The sequence below is a fragment of the Protopterus annectens genome, chromosome 1.part1 (assembly GCF_019279795.1).
Source record: "Protopterus annectens isolate FY-2018-M chromosome 1.part1, PAN1.0, whole genome shotgun sequence".
NCBI lineage: Eukaryota > Metazoa > Chordata > Ceratodontiformes > Protopteridae > Protopterus > Protopterus annectens.
The window spans coordinates 1,848,286,888-1,848,300,940 of NC_056726.1; positions in this window are offsets into that span (position 1 = coordinate 1,848,286,888).

Sequence of the window (14,053 nt, forward strand, 5' to 3'; positions counted from 1 at the left end):
GAAACTGAAGGTGGATACACTTTTCTAGAACTTTTGAGATAGGGGATAAGATAGTGACTGGACAGAAATTGGGAATGCTGTTGTTATTACCGCCTTTGTGAAGGGGATGATATAAGCCTTTTTCCAGAGTAGGGGTACATAGTTTTCTTGGACTGAGTGGTTTATTAGAATGGAGATGGGAAAGGCAATGGCATCAGCAGCAATTTGGAGGAAGTAGGAAGGAAGGTCATCAGAGGCATTTGATCACGGTTTCAGTTCTGAAGAAGTTTTTTTATGGTGGAGATAGGAATGGGTTTGATAGTGAGTGAAGGGGATTGGGAGGTGGTAGTGTTAGGGGAGGGAGAGATAGGAGGAGGTGGAAGTGAAGCTTTGTTGGGGAAGGAAGTAGTTAGTTTGGCTATAGAATAAATAAAGACTGAGTTAAATTGGGTGGCTAAGGAGAGGTCTGGGACATTTGGGTCAGGGCAGGGGTTGTCTCCTTTTCCAGGATTAAGGAAGGTGGAGATGCCATTCCAGAATTTTTTGGGGTTGGTTTTGTGGTTATTTTGAAGAGTGGAGAAGTAGGATTTGCAGTTGGACACAACAAGTTTTTTTTTTTACTTTGTTACATAGTAGCTTATATTCAGTCAGGGTGGTATGGATTTTATTTTTCTGGTAATGTTTCCAGGCTTTGTCACAGAGATGCATATTGGCTGTAGTTTCTTTGCTTAACCATGGGACAGTTTTACTTTTAATTCTTTTGGTTCTGGAGGGAGCAAGGATATTTAACAGGTCTAAAAATGTAGTATTAAAGTAGGCTACTGAATTATCTAGGGAGAGGGTTTTTAGAGGACTCCAGTTTCTGTGTTTTAGAAAGCCTGAGAAGGTTTCAGGGTTGAAGTTTTTGAGAGAGCAGGAGGAGATCTAAATGTGGGATAGTTGTAAGGAGGAAGCAAGGCGATGAGCGAAAGAGGGAAGATGATCGCTAATAGTGTCAGGTAGGAGACCGCTGTCAGAGATGTATTGGGGATGGGAAACAAGAATCCAGTCAAGAAAAGAACCACAGGAGAAGTGTTTCAAGGGTCTGGTAGTAGAGTTTATTAGTTGTGAGAAGTTGTATAACTTTATGTTTTGTGGAGAAGTAGGAGATTGACTATCGGTCCAATTAATATTAACGTCACCGAGGATTATAGTCTCGTTGGTAATGTTAGAGGAGAATCAGGAGAGGATATCCTCAAGAATGGGGAGATTGTCTCCTGGGGGAATGTAAAGAGTGGTACACATATGTGTTTGTTTCTATTCATCTGGAGGAGGGCCAGGGTTAGTTCGGCATTGGTGAATTGGGGTATGGGTTTGGTGAAGGGAGTAACTGTAAAGGAGGAGGACTAGAGAAGAGCACCTCCACCACTTTTTTAAGGGCCCTGTCATTGCTAATTATATTGTAGTTGGAGGAGTGATTTCAGGAGCTTTTATGTGTGGCTTTAACGAGGTGTCAGTAATGGATAGGATATCTGGGTGCTTATGTTGGAGCCAGGCATGGAAGTTTCAAATCTTGTTACATAAACTTCGAGCATTCAATGTAGAGAAAAGGAGGTATTTGCAGGATGAGTGGGGGGAGGGAAGGGATAGGTTTGAATGAAGTGAGGGAATGGGACCAGGATTTGGGTGAATGTCACTGGAGAGAAGGTTGGTAATAAGTTGATGAATATGTGAAAAGAGGAATTTAGAGTGCTTAGTGAACTGTTTGAGAGTTGGGTGTTGTGTTATAGTAGTGTTGTTAGGGATTGGGGATGAGAGGCAGTGAACACAAATGAGTTTATCAGGGAATAGGAGGTTGCTATTGAAGAAATAGAGATAAGGGGATATAATAGTTGTGGGGTGTTTAACATATGTGGGCTATGTAGAAGTTGTGTGAAAGGAGGGAGAGTGATAAGAATTTGGAGGACTGGTGAGAAGGGGAAGGTAGGTTAGGAAGAGAAAAAAGAGGAAGGAGTACAAAGGAGGTGGGTTTTAGAGGCATAATGGTGATTGAGTATTGTGGTATTGGGGAAATTGTAGTGGAGTGGAGAGTATAGTGCCTATGGGATTAGTCAAACTAGTTTTAAAGTAGAAGACAGCTAAGGGGGAGTGGGGGGAGGAATTGTGTGGGTGGGGTTGATGAGCTTGTGATTGGACCTTTTGGGTGTGGGAGTGGTGCTATGGCTATAAGTGCGGATTTTGAAAAAATGATTGGTATTGAGGGAAGATAAATTCTTGTTTGTTAAGGTATTGGTGTCTTATAATGTCACATATCCAATGTTAGAAGTTATGTATGAAATGTTTGGGGTGTTTATCGGGTATGTTTCTATTGGGTAGTCACTTTTGTATATGTGCGCAAATGTATTATAGATAGCTAGTAATTTGTAATGGGAGGGGTTAGTAATTACTAAAGCAGATTGGTCGGTTTGAGCTCTGGTGGGTGTGGTTTGGTCAAGTTTAAATTACAGGTATTGGGGTGGGTCGGATATGGGGGCAGGGAAGGGAGTGGAGTGAGCCCAAGTATAGTGAGGCAAACGGAGTGAGATGAGCCAAGATCCAAGCAGAGGCAAGTTTGTGTTTATGAAAAACAATCAGAATTGACCAAGAACTGCTGTGAAGCTGTAGGTCATTTCTTAACCATTTATCAGGTAGAAAAACAGCATAACATTTTATCTGTAGGCTACTGTGCTCTCAAATTAACAAACACATACAGTATTTGATCAGTTATGGATACTATTTGATAACAGAAGGGAATAAAAATGGAAGATGAGTGTGTGTGGGAGGGCTGCTTACAAGCCAAAGCAGAGTGCTCTCCAGGAGATAATGAATATTAGCTCAAACAGGTAGACACATACACATAGTTAACTGTAGCTGTTTGTGATTGCAGACAGTGCAGACCCGGAATGCACATTCCAAAAAAGATGTGAGCATCAGGTTCTTCATAGACTATAGAAAACTGAATAGTCACACAAATTTAGACATTTACCCCTTAACAGATGAAGTCACTGCATTAGGTTATTCATAGATTATAGGAAACTGAATAGTCACACAGATTTAGACATTTACCCCATGACAGATGAAATCACTAAACACTTGCACAGCGCTATGTAAATTACCACTATTTACCTGTCTAAGGGTTGTTGGAAAGTACCTTAGATACCTGCAGTAAATGAGAGGCCATGTTATGTCACTCCATTTGGATTGTATACATTCATTCAAGTGTCCTTTGGGATGAAAATAACCAGCAGTTTTACAGAAACTTGAGCATTTATCCTCAGAGAGCAGGATACTATATTTTTGTTTATATAGATGATATTTAAATCTATAGCGAGTCTTAACAAGAATACAATTAACATTTTATGAAGGGTCTTAGCAGTTTGCAAACAGCAGGAATACCTGCTAAGGTAAATGGACATCAGATGTGAATGTCAGAAGTATCTTACCTTGGTCATTCGGCCTGCCAGGTAAGAGCATACATAATGACAAACAGTATTATAGAAAGCTTGTACCTTATATGTCATCATAGCTATTCCTTTTGCAGAACATACATGAAAGATCAAGTCAGATAATGTTATCTGGATGCTGTCTTTCCACCACACATTCTATTTTTTTTATTTATTTATTTATTTATTTATTTTACATTTGTTAACCGGGATAGTCCAACTGGATACATTTCCATTTTCAGTTGCGGCCCGGGGAGAAAAGCTCCAAAGAAACACATATGCAAGACATGCAAACAATATATTTTACATGTTTCTAGTATAGTCAACCAGGCAATATAGATGAGCACACATTATTAATTCCCTACAAAGACATATATAATGATCGATACATGTACTAACAATAAAGTATGTTAAATATCCTATCTAGAGTCACATCATGCATCTGAATATGGTATTGATAAGACTAAACAGTTATATCAGGAGATTGTGTGTTTGAGGCAAGAGTCATAGCAGGAGTGGAGTAGGACTGAAGTTAGTCTGGTGAGGAGCAGGGACATAACCATTTGTTGCTGAGATGGCTTTTGATAGATTTCTTAAATTTGGATAGAGAAGATGCCAGGGTAATGGAAGGAGGCAGGAAGTTCCAAAGTTTGGATATGTAGGATGAGTAGAGGGAGTCACCAGCGTGGTTATGTGATCTAGTAACTGTTAATAGTAATTTATCTGTGGAGTGGAGTTGCCTAGGACAGGAATACTGCTGAATTAGGTTGCTTAAAGCTGGTGTTTTATTTGGGTAGGAGAGGAGCTTATAAGTAATAAGTTGATTGTAGATTAATAAATTTGGCAGTTCAAGCCAGTCCAATTGTTTTAGGTTTTGACAGTGATGGGTTCTAAAAGATGAATTATTAGCAAATTTGGCTATTTGATTATAGCAGGTTGCTAGTTTGCTGGTTTCTGTTTTGGATAGATTTGTTAGGACTGGGGATGCATAAAGTAATGTTGAGAGCAAGTGAGTGTGAGCAGTTGGGGTCCTAGCAGTATGGGTCAAGTAGAATTTGTGTTTGTAGAGACTACCTAGCTTTCTGTGAGTGTTTTTAATAGCTAGATTAATGTGGATATCAAATTTTAACTTGTTATCAATGGTGACGCCTAGTAGTTTTGTGTGAGATTCAGGTGTGATAAGTGTACCATTTTTAGAGTGAATATTGAAAGTGGTGGCAAGGGTGGTATTTTGTGAGGGGTGAAATAGCAGGATCTTGGTCTTTTTGAGGTTAAGAATGAGGCCATTGTCAGTAAGCCAGTTTTCAACTGAGTGGAAATTATCCTGGGTTTTATTGTGTAGTTCTTGCAGAGTAGAGGCACTGCACATTATAGTGGAATTGTCTGCGTATTGGATAAGGCTAGTGCTATTTGCCGCTGAGTGGAGATTGTTTGTGAAAATTGAGAATAGCAAAGGACCCAGTAATGATCCCTGAGGTACCCCAAGCATGTCTGGTAAAAGTGGAGACAAGTTATTGCTCCACTGTACTGCTTGTTGCCTGTCCTTAAGATAGTTGTCGAACCAGGAGATTGATTGGTTGTCTAATCCTAGGTTTTTGAGGTGGCAGATGAGTTTGTCATGGCTTACCATATCAAAGGCTTTTGATAGGTCTAAGAAAAGGGCAGAAGTAAGTTTACCATTGCTCCTGTTATGGTTTATGTGTCTGTGAATGCTAACAGGGCTGTGGTGGTACTATTACCTGGACGGAAACCATGTTGAGGTGGAGATATGAGTTTCTGATATATAAGGTGGGACATAAGTTGATGGCGGATGCATTTTTCTAATATTATAGCCAGTGGAGATAGAATAGCGATTGGTCAGTAGTTGGATATGTCATAGGAAGTGCCTCCTTTGTGAAGTGGTATGATATTGGCAGTTTTCCAAATCAGGGGCACTGTAGCTTCAGTAATTGATCTATTGATTAGTATAGAAACTGGTACAGCTATTTCTGCTGCTGCCAGTTTTAGAAATTCATTGGGGAGGGAATCTATTCCTAGTGTTGTGGGTTTCAGCTGGGGTAGTAGTTTTCTTATGTAGGAGGTTGGGGTGAGTTGCAGTTTAAAAGTGGGCATGTAGTTAGTGGGGGTGGGGACACCTGTTGTAATGACAGTGGGATAATGTTGGGCTAGAGCTTATACGGTTTCAGTAAAGAATGTATTGAATGATTCAGCTATGTTGTCTTTTGTTAAACCTGATGTTAGGGGTGCGGTGATTGTTTTACCAGGGTGTAGTAAGTAGTTTCTCTTGTCTTGGATAACTAGTTTTTTGGTTAGATTCCTAATCTGTTGGTAGGCTTGCTGTGTACTAGGGCTTTTATTCGACCTCCAAAGGGAACAAAAGGGGAGAGAATACAGCAGAAAAAGTATCGGCAACTGCCTTGCAAAAGTAAGGTAAGTAGGTAAAGTGATGAATACTGTAAGGAAGAAGTAGTGAAATAAACTATTTAAATGTTTGGTGATTGTTTTTGTAGGGGGGAGTGGTTTATTATCAGTTTTAGAGAAATAGAGAGTAGGATATGAAAAATATAGTCAGTTTGAAAGTACGTAAGCCATACGAGATTAATGTAGTACAGGCGTTTTGTTGGTAGATGCCCCAGAAAGCCTTGAGTGGGTCCATTGTCCTATTTTCAAATAATTTATTTTGCAGGTGAATACTTCAAACCACAGACTGAGGTTGTAGTAAGGTTGTTCTAAGACAGATTTCTTCAACGAGAGAAGAGCACCCAACAGTATATGTTAGTCAAAGGCTTCAGCAAAGAAAAAAATCATATGCAATAGTGGAGAAAGAATATTTGGGGATAGTTTAGACTCTTCAAAAGCTTCAACCCAGCCCTACCTATATATTAGAAATTTCACAATGGTTACACCTCACAGTCCTTTAAAGTGGTTATACACGGTCAGTGGCCTTAATGGTAAGCTTCTCAGATGGTGGTTTCTAATTACAGCTCTATAGCATGACCATCCAGTACCAGACTGCTGCCAATAAGGCAAATTCAGATGATATGTTCAAACAGGAACTTGGGTATATAACGTAAAGTGTACCTTTTAGCCCCAAGTTTCATTTCTTGCTGATTTCTTAAGAAAGCTCACTTGAGTATAGAAAACAGACAAGTGGAAACTATATTAAAATACATGATTGTTTCTTTTAGTAAAGATGCAGGAGTGATGTAAAATAAACAGCTTTCCACAAACATTTTGACACTTTAATTCCAGCATAAGGCTATGTTATTTTGTTTTCATTAATACCTCCTAAACAACTAACTGATGATGTCTACAAGATGCTTACATCAAAAATGTGAATTCTAAAGTAAATAGGGGAAGCTGAAATGCCTTGCTAACTGCTGATATGGAGTTTGCCAAGCCTGAATAACTGCCAACAATCTTTTTTCCAGGGCATACCTTTGGACACTTTTGGAAGTGCTCAAACTATTCTGATTTTAAAGTGAAACTGTTCAAAATAGTTATTTCTTGTTTTACTTCTAAAATGTGTAGTGTACTTTTTGGACTGAAAATCTATTGTTTGTGAGCTTTTTACAGTTGATAAATGCTATTAAAAGTCAGATGTAGATAGACTGTGGTAAACCTTCAGCTAACTGTAGTATCAGGATCAAATAAGTGAAAGCAAGTGTTTTCTTAATTGCCACGTCTTTTCAAGCTTTTTATTTTGTGTCATTATGTGCACTTATGTATCGGAATTTATTCGTAAATGTCAAAGCACACTCCTAATTTTAGTAACTTTAAGTAGATATTTTTATTAATTAACTTCAACAGCTTTGTGGTCAGTAAGTTATTCACTAATGTAAGGATATGTGTGCAGGTCTGGAGAATTCTTAACTGTAAGTATACACCTTTTGCAGACTGGTTGCCTAAGCTATAGCTACTGTATGTTTATTTTGGATGGTGTCTCTTAAGAGGACAGTAACTGCATTCCAGGAATGGTGTACTAGTCCAGGTCATGACAGCAAGTTAGTATAAAGTCTGAAAAGGGAATAGGGAATGATTAACCAAGGGAAAGCTTTTAAGGAAAGTAAACCTAGCCTTATATAAAGACATGAATATGTGCAGGGTAGGTGAAATGACAAATACACAATTAAAGTAATTAGCATAAAATGGAAGTGTGTAAGACAAATATAAGACAAATAAAAAGTGAAAATGAAGGCTAAAATCAAAATACACAGTAACAGTAATAAAAATGGCAAAGAGAGATATGAGGTACACAGGATTTGTGGCACAGTTGAAATTAAATCCTTGTGAACTAGGTTTGGCTATAAACATGACAGAATGAGTCAAGAGTTTAATCAGTTTATTACAAGTAATGGTATAATAATTGTACAAAACAGCATGCGAAAGAAAACATGAGTGTTTAAAAGAATGTCACTGAGACAAAAAATGAAATGCTTGCTTGCACCATTAAACTGGTAAGTGTTGATTTTGCAAGTTCAGAAAACTGAGAGGTAGTCCAGCAGAACAGTAAACAGTCTGCTGGTAAGATGAGGTGAAGATTAATAAGGAATGTTGAATTTAATTTACAAATTATTGATCAATATTAGTATCAGTAGACCGGGAAGATCATTCACCCATTATTTGGAGTATTTTGCTTGTAAGAAGTTGGGCGTGGTAGAGCATAGTCAGCATGTGCAAACACAAAACAGATGTAGAATGGAACAGGCACATTGGCGTGGTAGAGCGTAGTCAGCATGTGCAAACACAAAACAGATGTAGAATGGAACAGGCACATCATTGCACAACTTTCGCAAATACTGTACACAAGCATATCAAATGAAATTTGCATGACAAGGCTGATTTTTTTTTTTGCAGCCTGGGCAGTCCACCTAAAGGGTTTCCCTATATATCCACAAAATATAACCCAGTAAACATCACCTAGTTAGGTTGCAACATAGTAAATTTGGGATTTCTCAACAATGTTTCCTACTGATTTAATGGACCACCGAGAGTGTTGTTACTCCATACGTTCTGTCTGTTTCTCCATTCAACAGAGCTATGGGACAATGTAGTTAATATATCTAAGTAAGGGGGGATGAGGGACAAAGTCCCCTTTATGGTAGAACAGAGTGATTTTTCCACTCCTAAAACATTGATTGCAGTATTTTATGCTGAGACATCTAACCAGCCAGTTATGACTGATTAGCTGGATCTTTGAGAAGCGTAGAGTGAGGATTTTGAAGAGAAACTGCTAAGATGATATAGTTGGATGGATCCAAATGCTACAAAAATAATGCATGTTACAAGAAAAGTATAACTGAGCATGAAACAAAGTGAATGGAAAGTTTAAGTAACATTAAGAAGCAAAAAGAACCAAAATGATAGTTGAACAGCATGTTTGCTGTTGTGAAACAAGACACCATCCATATCTGCAGTGCTCTCTAAGATCTGAATCAAGAGATTAAAAAGCATTACACCTTGCTAATGCTTGAGGAAGTGGTCCCAGCTATACCAAATCCCAAGTTCTTTTCTGTACTAGATGTAAACCAGTGATTCTGGAGTATAAATCTGGGCAATGAAAATTACATGTTGTGTACATTTAATGCACCTTTAGGAAGATATAAATTCATTGAGACTTCCCTTGTGTATTGTCTACACCAGAAATATTTAAAATATTAATTCCACAATTTATTTATTTATTTATTTTATTTCCAGTTTGATTACCGGGGAAGTCCACTGGGCCAGAACGTACCCATTTTCAGTGGAGGCCCGGGGAGAAAAGCTCCAAAAGCAAAGCAAATACAATCTAAGTTACATAGTGTAAAAGATAGTAATAAAATATATACATTTGGAATAACATTACATTGAATACAGTTAGTAAAAAAGCAAATACATGCAGTATACTTCAAAAAACATCATTCAGGAAGGTAGATACAATAGATTTAGTAGTTTCCTTCAAGTAGCAGGTTTGACTGTATGAGAAGAAGGTCTAAGGTTACATGCTATTTACAATATTTACATATGAGGAGTAGAGAGAGAGAAAGTACATAAACTGAGAGTAGAATATAGTTTGATCAAGCAGTGATCGAGAGAGAAAAGAGAAGAAAAGAAGATAGTATTAGGGTAGAGTAAAGAGAAAGGATGTAGAGGGTTCAAGGGGAATTTATTTAGATTTATGTAGGATGTAAGCAGGTGCACTTATGTTTAGAGGATAAGTAAGAGAAAAGTTGGATTTTGAAGGCTTCAGTGTTAGATGTTGTTCTAAGAGAAGAACGGAGAGAGTTCCATTTCCTGCCAAGAGAGTAGGAGAGAAGGAGTTGGCCAGCAGGGCGATTGGGTTTGTGGATGGTGATTAAATTTTGGTGTTCAGATCTTAGAGATCTGTTTGGGGTGTATGGCGGAAGGATGTTTGCTAGGGCTGGGCATTTTCAGGGTAGAATATTAATTTGTGAGCAGTGGTTAGTTGGAGGTAGTCTAGGTAGTTAGGAGTTCTAGCCAGTTCAGAGTTTGTAGGGAAAGACAATGGTGAGAAGAGGTTTTAGATTTGGTAGCAAATTTAGAGATTTTATTATAGCAGATTTCGAGTTTAGTGGAGATGGAAGAAGACAGGTTAGTAAGGAGAGGGCTCCATATAGTAGAGATGGTAGAAGATAGGTAATTGCTAAGGAATGCCTAGCGGAGTTGGAGAGAAAGCAGTTGTTCTTATAGAGCATACCTAGCTTTTGGTGGGTTTTCTTTATGTTTTGTTGTATGTGGCTATCAAATTTGAGGTGCTCGTCTATAGTGATGCCAAGGAGTTTTGCAGATGGGACCACCTCTATGGTTGACTTGGTTTGGCTTATGATTTTGAATGCTGTTTTATCAAATGTGCAAGCCCTGGAGGGAGCGAAGAGAAGAATTTTAGATTTATTGGAGTTTAGAGAGAGGTGATTTTGGTGCATCCAGTTCTCAGTAGTGGAAAAAGCTATTTGGGTTTTTGTCAGTAGTTCGGGAATGTTGGAGGCGGCGCAGACTAAGGTAGAATCATCTGCATATTGGATGACTGTTGTGTCTGGGATGGCAGAGTGAAAGTTATTTATGAAGATGTTGAAAAGCATGGGTCCAAGGATGGACCCCTGGGGAACACCAGTGGGTGTAGGTAAGAAGGAGGAGGTAGAGTTGTTCCATTTGACAGCTTGGGATCTGTCTGATAAGTAGCTAGAGAACCAGGATAGAGTATCAGGGGAGAGATGAAGGTTTGATAGATGAAAGAGAAGGTGTTTGTGAGAAATGGTGTCGAAGGCTTTAGACAGATCTAGCAGTACAGTGGAAACTAGTAACCCAGAATCCCTGGCTTGGTTGACTGTTTCTAAGAAGGATAGTAAGGCAGTAATGGTGCTGTGTCCAGGGAGGAAACCATGTTGGGTGGGTGTTAGGAGGCGGTTATGGATTAAGAAAGGCATGAGTTGGTGGTGGACGCATTTCTCTAGGATTTTTGATAAAGGTGAGAGTAGGGCAATTGGGCGAAAGTTGGAGATATTTGTGTTTTTGCCTCCTTTATGAAGTGGGAGAATGTAGGCTGATCTCCAGAGCATAGGAACATATGATTCTTTTATAGATCTGTTAATTAAGATGCTGATAGGGAGAGCAATACCTTCGGCAGCACATTTAAGGAAAGAGGAGGGGATGTTATCAGGGGCATTAGTGCATGGCTTTAGTTTAGATAAGAGTCTTTTTATGAATATAGTTGAAACAGGTTTCAGCTGGAAACTGGGAGAACAGTTAGAGGGGTTGTTGGGAGTAGAGGAAAGAGAGTTGGATGTATTATTGTTAGGGAAGGATTTGGTAAGATTAGCTATAGATTCCGTAAAGAATTTGTTGAAGAGAGAGCTTAGATCTGAGTCAGTTTTACTTGGGTCTGGGCAAGGGTTATTTCTGGATCCTGGGTGGAGAAGGGAATTTACTGATTTCCAGAACTGTTTGGGGTTCTTATTATGGTTGGACTGTAGTTTGTAGTAGTAGTTCGTTTTGTCCAGGGTGATTAGTTTTTAGCTAGGTTGGAGTTGGGTGTATTGGAGCAGTGAAGAAGGGATTTTATTTTTCTGGTATAGCTTCCAAGATTTGTCCCTTTGATGCATGACTTGTTTTGTTTCTTTGGATAGCCAGGGGGCAGAGTTAGCTTTGACTCATTTGTTTCTTGGAGGAGCTAGGAGTTCAGAGTATTTAGGAAGATAGAGTTAAACTGTTCTACAGCTTTGTCTAGGGGAAGTGTATTTAGGGTCTGCCAGTTGGTATGTTTAAGAATGTTAGAGAAGATAGTTGGGTTGAAGTTGCTGAGATTACGAGTGTGGATGTAGTGGTGTAGATATTGGGTAGAGTTAGTGGAGCGTGTATGAAAGTAGGGAGATGGTCACTGAAGGTGTCAGGGATAGTGCCTGAAAGAGTTATTTTGTTTGGATGAGAGACTAGGATCCAGTCAATGGTAGATCCTGGGGGATTTGTTTTGTTAGGCCGGGTGGTTGAGTGTATTACTTGGGTGAAGTTAAAGAGGTTGATGAATTGGGAGGCTGATGGAGAGTTGATTTTATTCCAATCAATGTTAACATCGCCTAGAATGTAGGTTTCAAATTTGATTTCAGTTGAGGCCCAGTAAAGAATATTTTCAAGGGTTGTTATGTTGTCACCTGGGGATATATAAAGGGAGATAATGCAGATGTTCTTATGTTTATTTAGTCGAAGGAGACTGGCTGTAAGTTCAGCGTTTTTGAACTCAGGAGTTGGAATTTGTAGAGGGATCAGGGAGAGAAGGTTAGAGAAAATTATTGCAGAGCCTCCACCTTTTTTATTTGGTCGGTCAGTTCTGTGGATTTGGAAACCAGGAGGTAAGATTTCAGAGTCGGTGATGTGGGGTTTTAGCCAGGTTTCAGAAATGGCTAAGATGTCTGGTTGGTTGTGGCAAATCCACGCATGAAGATGGTGAATTTTGTTATTTAGGCTCTGAGCATTGATAGAGAAGAGCTTAAGGGGGTTAGGAGAGGAAGTGGTAGAAGAAGTGGGAGGGGGACTATGTTGTATTCCAGAGGGAGAAAAAGGGATTGGTGTTATGAATAGATACTGATCAAAATTATATAGGAATCATGATCTTAAAAAGAAACATGTCAGGTGCTTGTCACACCCTGCACTGGCCCAGTAACCAAGGAGTCTCAGTCCTCACCACTGACAACAGCTAGGGGACGTACACACTGGGAGGATGGCAAGTACACACACAGTAAAGTACAATTTCCCTTAAGAGCACACAGAGATGACAGTCAGACTGGGGCTGATTTCTACTATTAAAACATACATTTGCACAGGTATATAGTTTATAAACATGTCTGTTCTTTTCCAGAAGGGTACTGTGGACACATCCTTGAAGCTCAGTACTGTACAAACCCTGTTCAATACACACATCTGTACCAGTAGTTTAATATACACATGACATATAGTTCTAATACATTTGGTAACACAAGCAATTGCATCATGCTGGTATTCACAAATGAAATAAAACTATTTACAAAATTCCAGATAGCTGGGCTGGCAGTGTCTCCTTTTGTTACATTTCTATATAAATCATATTAACATTCTCAAATGACATGTAATTAATTACAAAATTTCAGATAGCTGGGCTGGTAGTATTTCCCTTGTGTTACCCCCCCCCCCCCGAAAGCTCAAGCTAGTTTTTCAAGTTACCCTTGAGAAACATTGCTTGAGAGGGGTGACTCTCTGGGGATACCTTATCCCATTCCCTGTCTTGAGATCCCAGCTGCCTTGGCACTGCTGACTCCAGTACAGTGCTGCACTGTCATATTATATACCTGCAACCCTAGGTTCCACCATAATAATTTGGGATTTGGCTGGCTCCCTGCAGCCATAGATCCACCTCAGACGCCTCCTGCCTTGTACTGCAAATACTTAGCACAAGGGCCTCCCTGTCATGGTAAGGTTTCATCATGTTAATATGGTACAGTTTGTGACCCTACCTCCTGCCTAGCCATTCTACCATGTAGTTAACATCACTGACCTTCCTTACCACCTTGTAGGGTCCCTCCCAAGCTGCCTGCAGCTTGTTGTGTCTGACAGGAATGAGAAACAGTATCTGCTGCCATACAGCATACTCTCTAACGTGAGCATTCCTGTCATACCAGACCTTTTTCTGCTGTTGGGCTTCTGCAGGTTCTCCTGGGCCAAGCTCATGAGTTCCCTGAGCCTTGTCCTGAGGTTTAGGACATTTGCCACAACAGACTCCTTGTGAATTTCACACTCTCCCTCCCACTCATCTCAAATCAAATCTAGAGGTCCCTTCACCATAAGCACATACAACAACTCAAAGGGTGAAGAACCTGTGGATTCCTGGGACAACTCTCTGTAAGCAAACAGCAGATGGGACAAATATTTGTCCCACTCCTTCGTAAACTGGTCTGCAAATGCCCATAGCATGGACTTGAGTGTAGAGCTTAACCTCTCAATAAGACCATTAGTCTGGGGGTGGTAGGGGGTTGTCTTTAGGTGCTTCACCCCCAGTGCTTCCCCATACAAACCAGCAGGTCTGACATGAAATTGGCACCTATGTCAGTCAGTATTTCTTTTGGGAACCTACCCTGCTGAAAATTTCT